General features: G+C 44.7%; 1 protein-coding gene across 3 annotated transcripts in view; it reads right to left on the reverse strand.

The window, feature by feature from the left end:
• The window catches only part of LOC121453312 (mothers against decapentaplegic homolog 5), a 41,875-nt gene extending 26,202 nt beyond the window's left edge, over positions 1-15,673 (reverse strand). Inside the window, exon 1 of one of the 3 annotated variants that reach the window (XM_041659980.1) lies at positions 15,543-15,673. The gene's annotated coding sequence lies outside the window, so the exon portion shown is untranslated. Of the gene's footprint in view, positions 1-6,764; positions 6,786-15,136; positions 15,503-15,542 lie in introns of those variants that run through there. The other 2 variants (XM_041659981.1, XM_041659982.1) reach the window with 2 other exon arrangements.
• Between the last annotated feature and the right edge of the window lie 344 nt (positions 15,674-16,017).

Here is a 16,017-nt window from a genome sequence, read left to right on the forward strand (position 1 = left end):
GTCATAAAAGGCTACTTCTATGAAACAAATGGGTAAATTCCGAGAAACCACATAGATCAGGAGTCACCAGAGCCTGGAAAAAGCGGCAGCTAAGATTGATTGACTGCGAATGTACAGTGTCTTTGCAAGAGATTAAAATGTCCTAAAATTATTACTGAATATTCTAAAATTCCTTTTAATAATTACTAATTAACATTTTTCATTAACTGTACTTTATAAGTGAGTAAAATGTATGGCATATAAATTATACTCTAATAAATTGTTTAGATCTTTAAAATTGTTCGTGTCATGGCACACTCAAATGCCAGGTTCTTCTACTTCAGTGGATTTTCTTTAAGTAATGTTTTATGTTAAAAATAGAACTCTATTACTTTTTCTATTCCTTTGACTTCTCCAAAACATTTTTTATTACTTTAAAGTAAGACTAAATAGTTTGAGAGACTAAGACTTATAGTTCAATACGTTTCCTTTTAAACTGTGTGTGACAACACTTAGCACACTATATCTCGTTCTCTTATCACTTCAGCCCAGTCTTCCCTCATCTGAGCTCAGTCTGCAGGAAATGAAGGCTCTCCCTGTATGCAGGGAAAAGTCATCAAGTTCCTCTGTACATCCTACAACCCAGAACACTGGGGTCACCAAGCATGGGACAGGGTTCTCACAATCCAAACAGGCAATGCTGCAGAAGTCACAACAGTGACTGTATCCTGTAAGATGGCACAGGCTGAGGGATCAGAACCACGAGATTTCCCTGTCTCTCCTCTGAGGATAACTAGAATCTTAAAAAAAAAAAATACACACACACACACACACACACACACACATTATATATACAACATTCTGTCTGTGTGTGTGCCTGCAGACCAGAAGAGGGCACTAGACCTCATTACAGATGGTTGTGAGCCACCATGTGGTTGCTGGGAATTGAACTCAGGACTTTGGAAGAGCAGACAATGCTCTTAACCTCTGAGCCATCTCTCCAGCCCGATAACTAGAATCTTAGAAGGATTAACTTCCATCATGTTGCTGACATGTGACTAATTTTGAGACTCATGAAACTCAAAACACATATGCAAATTTATTACATATAACTGGACACACATAGGACAGGCCTAAAAAGGAAAGGACAGAAATTTCTGAATTCTCTGGGATGCTTCCCCAAGGCAGATGTGCTCCTTCTATCTTCCTGAAACATTGTGTGTTTGTCTATCTAAAAGCTTAGACAACAATTACATCTGCAACCACAATTACATTGCTGGCCATCAGCCTCTTCTCCCTGCCAGCAATCTGGGAAGTGGGGTTGAAAGTCCTATTCCCAAGACCATGTGACTAAACATGCAGTGAGCTATTTAGCCTCAGGTATATCTGGAGAGGGTTGCTATAAGTCATAAAGGCAGTCTTTCATCTGTATCTGAGATTGTTTCATCAATTACTACATAATGTTTTTTCATACTTAAGAAATTTGTTAGCAGTATGTTCTTCCATCAAGACTATATAGATGCCTTAGCCACGGTTATATTGTTAAAAGATGTCATGACCAAGGCAACTATTTTAAGAGACTCATTTAACTGGTGCTTGCTTATAGTTTAGTCGATTATCATCAAGGTGGGGAGCATGGCAGTGTGCAGGCACTGGGTGCTAGAGCAGCAGCTGAGAGTTAGATCCTCCCAATCTATAGATTGGCAGAGAGAGAGAGTTTCTAGTCTTGCATGGGCTGTTGAAACTTCAAAGTCCACCCACTGTAACATACTTTTTCCAATAAGACCACACCTCCTAATCCTTTTAATTCTTTTAAAAAGTGACACTCCCTGATGACTAAGCATTCAAATATATGAAAATATGGGGCCACTGTTATTTAGACCACCACAATCTACTCCCTGGCCCCCATAGGCTTATAGCTGTTTCATAATGCAAAACTGCATTCTGGCCAACTTCAGAAATCTCCAGTCTATCAGTCTCAACATTGTTTAAAACTTCAAAGTCTCTTCTGAGACTCATGGCAATCTCTCTACTGCAAACCCTTGTAAAATCAAAATCAAAAACAGATCATATACTTCTAACATACAACAGCACAAAACACACATTCCCATTCCAAAAGGAAGGAAAGAGGATGTAGTGAGGAAACACTGGACCAAAGCAAGACCAAAACCAGCTAGGGACACTCCAAACTGCATCTCCATGTCTGATGTCAAAGCGCTCCTACAACTCCAACTCCTTTCAGCTTTGTTGACTGCAACACACTTCTTTCTCTTGGGTTGGTTCCACTCCCTGTCAGCAGCTCTCCTCCGCAGGTATCCCACAACTCTGGAATCTCCAACATCTTGGGTCTCCAATACAACTCAGGTTTCACCTTCACAGCTTCACACAATGGCCTCTCTAGGCTTTCAGGCAGGGACACGCTTAATACACACCTGGCCTCAGCAGTCTTCCTTAGCAGTGAAGGGAGACTCCATAACCTCTTTTTTGTAACCTTGACTCTAAAGCCAGAAGACATGTGGCTGAAGCTGCCAAGTTCTGCTGCTTACTAGGAATGGAACATGGCCCCTAGTTTAAGCACATTTTTGTCAGCTTTCTGTTTTCAGAGGTTTCCTTCACCGATAAAGCTTTTCTTTAACTCCTTTTCACAGGCTGGAACTCAGCTGAGTGGGGTCTTGCCCTGAGGGCATCACTCCCTTTATTCATTTAGCATCAGGATTTTCTATAAACTTTTGATCTCTATGAGCACTGGACGCAGCTCCATTATACTTTCTGGTGCTCCTTTTCTCATCAAACTGTACGTTTTGTACTTCTTTTTGTCGAGCTTCACCTTTTCATTACAGATCTCCATAAGGGAATTACTAATAACCAAAGGACAGCGCCAATGCTAGGTTATCTTGAACTCTCTTCTGCCAAAGCCATTAATCTAAAACTCAATTTAGCCTCAGACATTTTATTAGGACAGAGGCAAAAAGCAGCAACATCCTTTGTCAAATACCACAAGAATGGTCTCTAGTCAAATTTACTAATATTCTTCCTCTTTGAAACCCCTCGAGCCTGGCTGTAATTAATTAATGATCTACATTGCTCTCAGCACCACTGTCTTCTATGTTCCCACTAGCATGGCCCATTAAGCCCCAATTAAAGTGTTCAATTGCTTTCCTAATCCAAAATCCCAAAGTCCACATCCTGCCAACAAGCAGCATGGTCAGGCCTATCACAGCAATAGCCCACCCTGGTCCAACCAGGGGTGTCTTAGTGCCTGTTCTACTGTTGTGAAGACATACTATGACCACGGCAACTACTGTAAGAGAAAGCATTTAATTGGGGCTTGCTTACAGTTTCAGAGATTTAGTTCATTACCATCATGGTGGGCAGTGCGGCAGCCTACAAGCAGATATGGTGCTGGAGCAAGAGCTGAGAGTTAGATCCTCCTGATCCAGAGAAACCGAGGAAGTCTCTGGGCTTGGCATGGGCTTTTGAAACCTCAAAGCCTACCCTCAGTGACACACTTTCTCCAAAACCACATTTTTAATCCTAACCCCTGTGACTAAGCATTCGAATATGGGATCTTATATGGACCACTCTTATTCGAACACCACAAGAGGTCTTGGGAGTATTTCAGCATAATCCCAGCAAACAGACAACCGGTGACTTGGACACACAGAAACATGTGTTGCTCCAATTATAATCCCATGACCTGCTATGGGCATTGTGTACTTTATCTCTGACTTATAAAAATACACACCACACATATATTAATACAGCTTATGTCTTCTGTCCTTCCTTTCTTTCTTTCTTTTTTTTTTTTTTCGTTTTTCAGGATAGGGTTTCTCAGAAAGTCCCTGGCTGTTCTGGAACTCACTCCATAGATAAGGCTGACCTTGAACTCAAAGATCCATCTGCCTCCCAAGTGCTGGGATTAAAATAAAGGCATGACTTTTCTGTCATTCTTAGAAAACGGAGCACAAAACTAGATGGTAAGCTACAGAAACGTCTGGGTGTGTTAAATTCCTTGAAATTTCTCTGGATTGCTCCTACTACTCACTGAATAAAATTCAGAACATCACTGAGAAATCCAGAGAAGCACACTGGACCCTTAACCAAAAGTGAAAGCCTTCTAAAACTAAGAGCTACCACAGGGATAGGGTCTAGGATAGTGGTAAACATGAAGCCCTGGGTTTGATCTCTAGCACAAGAAAAAAATGGGAGCAGAGAGAAAACATGTATCTGTGCATTACAAAAAAAAAATCACTATATTACATACACATTACAAAAGTTCCCACAGATATCTCTCTGAATTAAAACACCTCTTCTGGGGCTAGAGAGATGGCTCGGCAGTTAAGAGCATTGCCTGTTCTTCCAAAGGTCCTGAGTTCAATTCCCAGCAACCACATGGTGGCTCACAACCATCCGTAATAAGGTCTGGTGCCATCTTCTGGCCTGCAGGCATACACACAGATAGAATATTGTATACATAACAAATAAATAAAATAATAAAGTCAGCCATCTTTAAAAATAAAAAATAAAATAAAACACCTCTTCTCCAGGAAGTCTCCAAGCCACCCAGCCTAAGGAATCCCCTAATGGACTTAAGGTATCCCACGTCTCACTTACAGTGCTTCCATTCCTGCCTTTACATCTATCAACCCAATCTGCCCCAAGAGAATGAACATTCCAGAGGAAAAATAGCATGTCTTCACTCAGGACTACACAGCCAATAATAAATGTGCACTTGCACACACATGTACACACACATACCTGCAAGCACCTGTACATACATACACATTGCAATACAAGTGTGCATGTGCACACATGCACATTTTTTTCAAAAAAGAAGAAAGAAACATTTCTGGGCTAGAGAAATAGCGGAACATTTGTACAAGGCACTGGGATCAATCCTAAGCAACATAAAATGTAAGCATATAATTAAATTAAAATGTGTTTGTTTGGTCAAAACTGAGACTCCCTCTAACACCCTATATCCAAAGAGTCTGGAATGTAATATTGTGTTGGACTCTAATTCCCAGCCTGCCAAGTGCTTAGACTCAAGTCCCAGCCTGTCAAGCACTGACCCCTTCCCAGGGAGGATCAGGACCACTCCCACGGGGTATTTAGGCTCCACTGGAAAAAGGAACACATGGTCTCGGGGTTTTCATGGGCTCCTCTCCTCACCATGCTGTCTCGGTCCACCCGAGAGTGCCGCATTTATTAAACGCAGGTATTTTAATTCGGTCTAATCTGGTCTGATTGGTGTTCTTTGCACTGGCAGAGTGGCTTTTCTTAAGATTAATATTAAACAAATGGAGGTCCCACCAAAAAGAGTCTATTTTTTCCCACATGCCCAGGGCCTAAGGTCCAGGGCTACCTGCTGGAAAATGCCCTTCCTGTGTGCCCTCCGCCAAGCAAGATCAGCTTCACTCAGTGAGTCCCCCTTTTAAACTGCATTGCAGGTATGGTCTTGGGGTGACCCATTTGCTTTTTGGGTTTTCCACTGAAGTCACAGGCCCATGCTGGAATTCTGATCCACTTGGCAAAAGCCAGGAACTTTTGCTGAGATGGGACTTGGGTGTGGAGAAACTACCCCCCACACTCATTTCTCATGTACCCCCATTTTCACTCAAGGGCTCTGTTCAGTGAACACATCACAACAGGCTTGAGTCACAGAGGCATGCACTTCTAATGGGTTTCTTGTGATTCCAAGCCAATTATTCAAATGCCCTTAGATGGCCTTTTACAAAAAAAAAAAAATCCTTTTAAATTGGGGCTATCTAGGGCTGGAGAGATGGCTCAGAGGGTAAGAGCACTCGCTGATCTTCCAGAGGTCCCAAGTTCAATTCCCAGCAACCACATGGTGGCTCACAACCATCTGTAATGAGACCTGGTGCCTTTCTTGCCAGCAGTACATTGTATGTTTAATAAATAAATAAATCTTTTTTTAAAAAGGGGGGCTATCTAACGTAAATTAACAATGCACCAAAAGCCCATGGTTTCTAAATGCACTCTCGTCCCACCCCCACTTCCGTGTGTGTGTGTGTGTGTGTGTGTGTGTCTTTCTCTCTATTCGCAGCCAGTGCTCTCGCCTCCCCCCCCCCATTCACAGCCAGCGGTTTGTCCTGCCCCCACTTCCATCAGGCAGTGAGGACCCCTGTTCCGGTTCGGGGATCTAAACCCAACTCCCTTTCTATTGCTGAGGACAGCAGAGGCCATTGCCGATCTCTCTGGAACAGGCACTCGTCCATCAGCTGTTTCCCTGGCCTTTGCCTTCCATGCTGGGATCACTCTAGCCCCTCCCTACTGTTTGCCACTTGGGCAGCCTCTTACAAAAAAAAAAAAAAATCCTTTTAAATTGGGACTAACACCTAACTTAAACAAGGCTCCAAAAGCCCGCAGTTTCTGCCACACACTCCTGCCCTGCTACCCCCCTTCCCTGCTTCTCCAAGCTGTTTGTTGTTTGTCTCACTCTAAAATTTTTTAAAAATAAATCTGTTTCCTCTGTCCTTCCACCCTCCTGGCTTCTGCCACCTAACTACGCCAAAATTTTAAGTTGGTCACCTAAAACAGGTTTCTAAAAATGTTTTGGTTGTCTGTCAAAATGATGTGGCCACAGTATGTCTGTGTAACTTTATAAATGTTTCTGTGTGCCTGTGTGCTCGTTTTAAGGTTCTTTGACTTATTAAAATATTCCTTTTAATCTTTTTACTAGCATTGATAAACTGTAACTAATTGGATAAAATACACACCTAAATTTAGCTTATATGCCCAGTTTAAATAACAGGTAATGGTACCTAGTTCTCAGTGCCTTTACAGATCCAAGGGCATGGCATTTTAACAAGAGCTTCTAGCACAGACATGCAGCTTCTGCAGAATCCTTTAGCTCCTCCAAGAAGATAGAAGACCTTCCACCTCCAGGTCTTGCCTCTGCTTCCTGGATGCTTCTTCACCCAGGGAATCATCCAAGACAGGTAGACTAAAATCTTCCTCTCACTGGAAAACTCTTTGGACCTCTTGTGCTCAGCAGCTAACAGCAAGCATTGCTTCTGAGACCGGTGTTCTCCAAGGACTTTAAAAAGAGGATTTGGGATTGCCTGTGTAGCTAAAAACAGACACCAGTTTATACGTAAACTATATAATTTTTTCTTCTGTGATTATGAGATATATGTGAGAGATCAAGAAACAAAGAGGGACCAAGAAAGAGCATCCAGTCTACGCACACCAGCGTGCCCTTACTACAAAGGCGGGGCTACATCTTAAGACAGCACAACTCCAGAAGCAATGTTCCTGATTCCCCATTCCTGAAAAGCCTCTTTCTTCCCAGACTATCTTTTGTTATCTGATTTTCAAATGCACCTTTTTTTTTTTCCCTGTAATACTTTGCTCAAGTACCAACCACTAAATTCCATCTCCTATCTCAGATTTCAGCTTTGGCTGTCATCCCAAGGAAGATAATTAAAAATGAAATTAATGTTTAAAAATAAATTCTTTAACTCACTCATGTCACAGTTACTATTTACTAGATACTGTTTATTCAAACTAAGAATAAAACATTAATTAACTCACTACTTATTAAGGCATTATTATGAGCTGGGAATATAACAAGGAAAGAGGTATGGAGGCACAACTTTTAATTCCAGCACTCAGGAGGTAGAGGCACATGAATTTCTTAGTTTGTGGCCAGTTTGATCTACAGAGTGAGTTCCAGTACAGTCAGGAATACAGGGAGAAACCTCGGGGCAGGGAGGAATCAAAACCCCTGTCTTCTAGTAACTTATATTTCAGTGGTGGGAAGCACACAATGTAGTTAGTAACATTTTTGTTAGGGAACAGCTGGCAGAATATGGTGGGATGCTTATATTCCTAGCAGGACTGCCCACAAATTCAAAGTTGGTTAGATCTACATAGTGAGTTCCAGGCTAACCAGGGCTGCATAACAAGACCCTATATCAAAAATCCAAAACTGTTAAGAAGGGGGGGAAAAATCAGATGGTGGGGGAGGAGAGACAGAGATGGGTTAACAGGGAGTGTGAAGAGAGGCAGTTTCCAATAAGATGATGGGGATGGGCCTCGCTGAAAAGGTACCAAATGAACCAAAATTATAAGGAAACAGGGGCAAACCATTAAAAGGCAATACAAAGACCCTAAAGGACCCGGTGCACTCAAGGAACACAGTGATTCCTGGGAATAAAGTGAGATAATAAAATAAGGCAAGAAGGTAAGGATTGGGACCAAAGAGAGAAGCAAGGCAGACCAGCCACAGTGGCAGGAAGAGAGTCAGTCTCTACTGTGGGTCAAATATGGACTGGACTCAGAGAGCTGAGGAGGCACAAGAGCTGATTTATATTGTTGAGAATTATCCTGAGACCAGGCACGTTGGCCCACACCTATGATCCCAGCACTTGGGAGACAAGAGGCAGGTGGATCTCTTCATGTTCCAGACCAGCTAGAGATAAACAGACACTGTCTTAAAAACAAAACAACAGACTGTGGCTAGTGTGCTGAGAGTTGAAGTAATCTAAGTAAGAGGAACTGGCAACTACCACCAGGGTGATAGCACTGGTGTGGTGAGAAGCAGACAGAGACAGCAGGATCCCTGATGGAGAGATATGAGTTGTGTGAGAACAGAAGTTAATAAAGATTCCAAGGTGTCAGTCTGAGCAGCTGGAAGAATAGGGTTTGTCATCAACTGACTTGGAAAAGGCTGATAAGCAGTCTAAACAAAGATCAGGACTTTAATAGTATACATATTAAATGTAGGAATAAAATGTTACTAAGCTTCAAGATTTCAGTATCATATAAGTCATAGTAACACTGATTAGTAACTCAAGGGTTCAGGTCTTCACTCATCTTGACCAATGCAGAACCCACTCTCCATCACCCTCCCCCAGACACAGAGTTCATGCTCAGACTTCTCAATTCCTGGAAAGAGCAGCTCCTTCACTCTCTGCTCCAACATCCCTTACTGCTTCAACTCAAATTAAAATGCAAAGCAAACTCTTGACAACACCATCCCATGCAAACCAACGTTCCATAATGACCCACAATTCCCCATCACAAACGCATACATATCAGACAAGTCTCACAAGCACAAAGCCAGTGAACCACATCCCAAGACCAACTCTTAACAGCTGGGTTCTCACTTCCATAGTGATTTCATGTCTGCAAGTGGGAGTGTGGCTGAATGCCCTCTCCATAATCCATGCATTTCCAGGGTATCTGGGTTTCTTGACAGGCAACTATGCTGCCAAGCTAGCCTTCAACCCATCTCAGAGAACTCGTATTACCAAGGGCTGGGAATGGGTTGGGAATGAAAGCATGTGTTACTCTACCTAGCTAACACATTAGCTGTACACGGTCTCACATGTCCTATATGCTTCCAATGCAGAGGAAGGCCTGACTTCTATTTCAAGGTCTTCTGCACAACTCTTTCACAGACTCCTTTAAGTTGTGGCTTACGGATGTGAACTGATGGTTCATTATGACAAAACTTTCCTGCATTCTTTACACTGAGAGTGAGTCACCTACATGGATATTCAGAAATAAGACTTAGCAAAGTTTCCCTACATTCCTTAAATACACAGGCATTTTCCACATGTATGAATTCTCTTAGGAGAGAATTTTTCCCCAAAATTCTTCATAGGCATCTTAAGGCAGGAGAGATGTCTCAGAGGTTAGAGAAGCATATTGTTCTTGCCGAAGATCCTAACCCCCACGTCAGGTGGCTCACAAACACCTGTTAACTACTCCAGCTCCAGAAGATGACAGCTGTCTCCTCCACAGACACCTATAGTTATGCACTCAGACACACACATACACAAGAGACACACAGAGAGTAGAGATAGAGAGGGAGGGAGGGAAACAAAGAGGGAGAGAGTTAAAAATAAATCTTAAAAAAAATAGCCAGGTGTGGTAGTCCACACTCAGAAAGCAGAATGGTCTCTATGAGCTTGAGCCAACATGGTCTACACAGTGACTTCCATGCCAGCCAGGGCCAAACAGTGACACCCTGTCTCAAAAACAAAACAAAACCTTCCCACATTTCTAATAGGAATCCCAGGTGAGTTTGAGAACCAAGAAGTTGAGAAACAAACAAGTAGAAGCAAACCATCTGCAAACATACACCGAGTTAACTTTCCAGGTTAACCAGGATGAAGCTTTAGAAAATCTCTTTCCCTCTGGTTCTAAAATAAACAGCAGCCACCAAGGATCACAGGGACAGACCCCAGCACCACTGCCTAGGCTTTAGTTCTAATGCTTTAGAACTTGTAGGCTGCAGCTACTGCAGAAGAGCTGAAAGAGAACGCGAGGACGCACAGCTCCTCCAGACTCAGAAACTCACCAGCTCTACAGGAAGATCTAAAGGAAGGAAGGTTACACGAGCACTCAAACTGCTTTCCTAGAGAACCAGCTCTGACTCCCAATTTCAAAAGCATTGGAGAGACAGCTCAGCTGCTGCTGCTCATGCAGAGGACCCAGGTTCAATCCCCAGAACCCACACAGCAGCTCACAACCAAATGCAACTCCAGTTTCAGCATCCTCTGGACTCCTTGGACACCAGGCACATACACGCAGGTAGAACACATAAAGATTACATGTTAAAAAAGACATCCAAAGCTCTAAACAGCTCTCATAGCCCTCTGGATGATGAACATGGGTCCCAACACTTCTCAAAGCACAGTCCTGCTCATTCTTTTGTGCCCCCAGATGTCCCTCCTTTGAATCGCCCACATCCAGACTTCTGTTTCCCAGCTTTTAACCACTCTTTAGGCTGCAGCTGCTTCTCTGAGTCCTCTAATTAAGCAGAGCCTGATCTAGATGTATCGCTCACCCTCACAGAGCCTGCAAGACTCCTTGCCTTGCCACCAGAAGTAGACCGTGCTTGTACAGGCTTGCAGGCACAAGGCCAGAAACAGAGCTGGCCAGTCTCTTTCACAGTGTTCTCCTTTCAATTACAACAAAATCACTGCTGCTCTTCATGAGCCTCTGAAGCACAGAAAGCCGAAGTCTACAGCATCCACTCCAATGCCACTGTGCTGTACTCCAGCACCACATGTGTACCTGAGAGTACAAGTACCCCCCTTAATAGAAGAGAAGAAAACAAACAAAAACCAGTGCTGGCTAGCCCTTCTGTTCTGTCATTTAATCTGCACTCAAGCGGAAAAGTGCAAACAGTCAGTGAGTTAACTAGACTCTCACCTAAGAGAACAGGAAAATGCAAATACGGCAAGACTACAGACAGCTCAGAAGTATTTCTGCACTATCCCTTCTTCCCAGGAACACACACCAGGATAACCAGACCTCCAGTGAGGCAGTCCACCACCGAGGGAAAAAGGCAAGACCTAGTACTTCAGGGAGAACAGAACCCCTGTGATCACACACATACTCAGAGAGCAAAGTTAAATTTGCACAGTGCCAGCCTCTTCCTGAAGCATATTCTGAGAAGGCAGAAAGGACACTTGACATTTGTGGCTGCTACCTTTTCCATTCCATCCAGCGTAACAAAGTAACATGCAGGAAATCAGAAGGAAATGCTCCAGTTAGAAACCTCAAAAAAGATCAAGATATTTCCAAATACCCATGGAATGCCAAACTAGAAAATACAGATACACTACAGGTAAAGACTGTGTTCACAAAGGATTCAGCACAAAACCTATTTACAAAACACACATTAACAATAATAACTAGTGAAGTAAAATTATAGGCTCATGTAAGAGAACTGTCCTAATAACTCTTTCTTCCAAAAAAAAAAATCTCATCAAAATTAAGACACAGTAAATAAGGGCAAAGAGAAAAGCTACTGAAAATACTTCTGGTAAAACTAAACCACAACCTCTAACCTGGCTGGGGGAAAAAAGTGTGTGCCTGTGTACATGTGTGGATATTCACACATCTATCAAAGCTACACAGCGCCCAGAACTAGTGATTAATTATGAAAAGCCTTAATGTTCTATAATTACATCATCCCAAGTTATGAAACAATAAAGATTTAAAATATGTGACCTATGAGATTTGGAAATTAGTCTGTAGTGCATGCCTTTAATCCCAGCACCCAGGAGGCAAAGGCAGATGGATCTATGTGAGTTCAAGCCCCGTCTGGCCTACATAGTGAGTTCCTGGACAGAACTACATAGTGAGACCCAGCCAGAGCCACATGAGACCTTGCCTCAAAAAAATAAATAAATAAAATAAAAGATCGAAAAATTCTAATAATCTAGTTTTAAACAATTCTTCTGAAAGACTTCTAAATGCTGATGGTTCCATTTAGTAAACATACACACTACATTCAAGTTTTGGTTTGAGGTAAAGGACGTATAGTAATAGCAATTAGCTAGATGACCTTGCCCTGAAAATTCCAACTGCTAATAGTCCACTAAGTTCAGAAGTAGAAAAACAAGGTGTAAGAAGGCACAGGTCAACCCCCCCAGGGCAAGGAGAGGAGGAGCGCTACACCAACATTTCTGGCCAGAGAGGACCTTGAGTCTGTAACAGGCTTTCCACATCCCACTTTCTCAGTTCTCTTCCAGACTGACACCTAGTGAAGATAAGAATCATTCCTCAGGCTACTACTGTCCATTACAAGATGGGAATCTTCTCCAATATCCGACCTCTTCAAGGTATGCTGGCAAATCATAGAACCCAAGGTGCCTAAACCATGTTCTTAATACAGAGCACTTACAGGTAGGAACATACAATAGGAATAAATATAATGTGGAGATGGATAAACCAGGGGAATGAAGGCCCTGAAATTAGCTCTGATGTGGGTCTCCCTGCCCAAAGCAATACAAACGCCTGGCAATAAAAAACATTGGTAAGTTATAAACAACAAAAAAAGAGCTTTCTCGATTCACACTACACAAGTATTGGTGAATTAAAACTTACACAACAAAGAATATGCATATGAAAGTGATTTTATATTAAATTTTGATACAAGCTACTAAGAAGTAAAACACTATCATTTTACTGCCTTATCTTCAAAACACTAAAATGGAATTGTTCAATCAAGCCGCCAATCTGTTTTCAGCAAAGAGAACACGGTGCCTCTGTTTAACACGAAGGACAAGAGCTCATCACTGCAAACCATGCTGTTTGGGTCCACCATGAAAACAGGAAACAGGCAGCCCAGGTATAATTACAGCTGTAGTCTAATGTGCCTTCAGGTTCAGCCAGGAATGAAAGCCCACGAGAGTAAGCAGAATTGACTTGCCTCTCTCCTTGCTACAGAAGGCAACTTTTAATAACACTCTCACAACATGTTACATAACCAGCACACAACAATCTGATTCAAACCTCATTAGCAACATTCTGCCACTGTCTCACACTGCAATTAATGGCTGACTCTGCCAGAGGGAAAAGAAAGACAACACATCCCACCAGAGTGAAGCAGGTAAGCACAGCACTGCACAAACCACAGACACATTTTACTCCCTCCCCCAGTTCACTGACTTCTTCCTTCAACTATCTATCCCATATCCCATGGATGCATGGAAAACTTTATCTGTGAGGTCTGTGCAGTGCAGTCTGCAGGCTCCAGCCAGCTAAAAGAACAAGCCAACCAATCCAAACAAACAACCAAGTGTGAGGGTGCGGGCTTGTGATCCTAGCCTTTGGGAGGTAGAGGAAAAGAGTTTAGGGTCATCCTGGACTACACAGCAAGTTTGAGGCCAACCTGGGCTAGCTGTCTGCAGAATGGAGGAGGGAAGTCAATTGAGAAGATTCGTCTATGACCTAAAGTGACCAAACGATGGATGGCATTTGCAACAAAGACACAGTAAAGGCTTCCGTGGTAACAATCATGATCTGAAAAGACTGAGAGGGGGAGCAGCAGAGGAAGGAGAGGTGCCCCAGAGATCATTGTGTAAGCAATCAAACAAAATGAAAGGTTTTTCACACAAGGCCTCACTAGGTAGCGCTGGCTGGCCTGGAACTCGGGCAGATCTACCAGCCTCTGCCTCCCAAGTATTGGAATAAATTTAAGGTTTGAGCCAGCATGCCTGGCTAAAAAAAAAAAAAAAATTCTGAGCATAATATATAAACGTTATAAAGGTTATATTTTGATGAACTGTTTCTTCTCAGTTGTGTTGGATATTTTTATAACTCCAGGGTTTCTTTTTAGAGGGGGAAAAATGTTACCAAATGGGTAAAAGGAAGAATAGAATTTGTTACTACTGACCCACTGACTTTCTCTACAAAATCTGAAACAATCTCAGGACAGAGCCGTTGAGTGTGAAACTGTCCTGTCTTGCGGCATGTGGGCACTGTTTGCATACAACAGGCACTATGGGCTGGCATTTGGCAGAAACATTCAACTACGCCTACTGGGTTTTCAGCTTCAAGTTAAAATGAAAAGCTACCTCGCTAGTGGTAACTCCCATACACTAAGGACATCCAAGTACTCTTTGTTTAAAAAAAGAAAGACTGCCAGACCAGACCGGTGATGGCTCACCACTGCAATCCCAGCACTTGGAAGGCTGAGGCAGGAGGACTGGCTGGAGTTCAAGGTCTGCACTGAAAGACCCTGTCAGAGAGAAAAGAACATCACGTGTACCCTTTTCTCTTAGCTGCTGTAAAGCCAACCAACAAAGTCCACTGATCCCCTTCTCTGTTGCTAGGTAGGAACACACTTGATAGCGCTAGGCAACAGGGATGATGTGACAAACGCCACTAGACTTCAAAACTTTTTCCAAAGAAAGATAAACAAGATATACTTAGCACCACACCCATTTAGACGCAAACGCGGCCAGGAGTACGCCCCCCACCTCCAGCTGCCCAGGAAACATTGTCTTTACAATCAAGATAAAGATCGGGCCTAGAGTGTTCGGCCAGTCCTGGCTCCCAGGTTGGCCTGGGCTCCATTCGCCGGTGCCATCCAAAAACCGGAGTCGGGACAGGCGCTTCGGATAGCTGGCACACCTCCAAATACCTCGACTATCCTCGCCAGCTCTTTCTGCAACCAAAATGTCCAGGCTACTGAGCATGCTCCGACCTCAGACGGGCGCCACGGGGGAGTTTTCAAAGCTCGGCTCGCACCTCGGCGCCGCACCAGCCTCGGAAAAGCGAAAAGGAACAGGGCCAGGGGGTGGGGGGTGGAGAAGGCACTGGGGCACGCACGCCCGAGGGAACCACCGGGACCGGCAGAAAGACAAAAGCTGCTTCAGTTCCTCACATAAAGTTTGGCGAGGCGCGAGGATCTCGGCGACGTCCCCAGAGCGCCGGGCGAGCGAGCGGAGGGCGGCCCGGGCGGACGGGCGACAGCCGGGTGCAGGGGCGGGTCGCCGCGGGCCGGAGTGTAATTCCCACCGATAAGCGCGGATCCTTATCTCGAGCACACCAAGCGGCGGGGCGCGGGCTCGGCCTAGGCCGTCTGCACCGCTCGGTGGCGCGGCGAGGTGGCGGGGGGCCTCGTCGGGACCGTGGAGGGAGCCGTGGCCTCCGCAGCAGCCAGGCCTCCCCCGCCGCGCCGCGCAGCTCGGCGCCCCGTCCAGTCCGGTCTCGCGCGGGGACCCGCTAGGCCTCCGCCCGACCCCGGCTTCCGCCGCGCGTGCCCCTCCGCCCCGGGGCCCCTCACTCACCTCCCCGCCGTCCGGGCGCGCTCTCCTCACGCCGTCGCTGCGCCGTGCACGCGCCGTAACTTTATTAGCAGCTCGGCCGCGGGACAAGCGCACGGCGCCCGCTCGCCCGCCCGCCCGGGACCCGGATGACGGGGGGGGGGGGGGGGGGGGAGACGGAGGTCCAAGGCGGCAGACCAGCGCATGCGCGTCGGGAGTGGCCAAGGCCTGTCTTACCCGGTCGGTGCACGGCCGGCCTGAGCGTGGCACTGGGCTCCAGGCTCTGCACCCACGGAACTGACCCGCCTTCTAACCAAACAGTTGTCCTCGCCGTGGACAACGGGGGACCGCTCTCGCCTATAGAAAGCGTTGAAAGGTGTCTTCAGCTACAACTTCGCCTCTTACGTTGACGTGTGATATAAATCCTAACTATTATACAGCTTGCTAGATACAGCCAGACCGTGGCGCCCGAAGGAAAAATGCTCTGCAGATGGAGACC

Source organism: Microtus oregoni, unplaced genomic scaffold (genome assembly GCF_018167655.1).
Source record: "Microtus oregoni isolate MIOR12 unplaced genomic scaffold, Mior012 000011F_ref0000422, whole genome shotgun sequence".
Lineage (NCBI taxonomy): Eukaryota > Metazoa > Chordata > Mammalia > Rodentia > Cricetidae > Microtus > Microtus oregoni.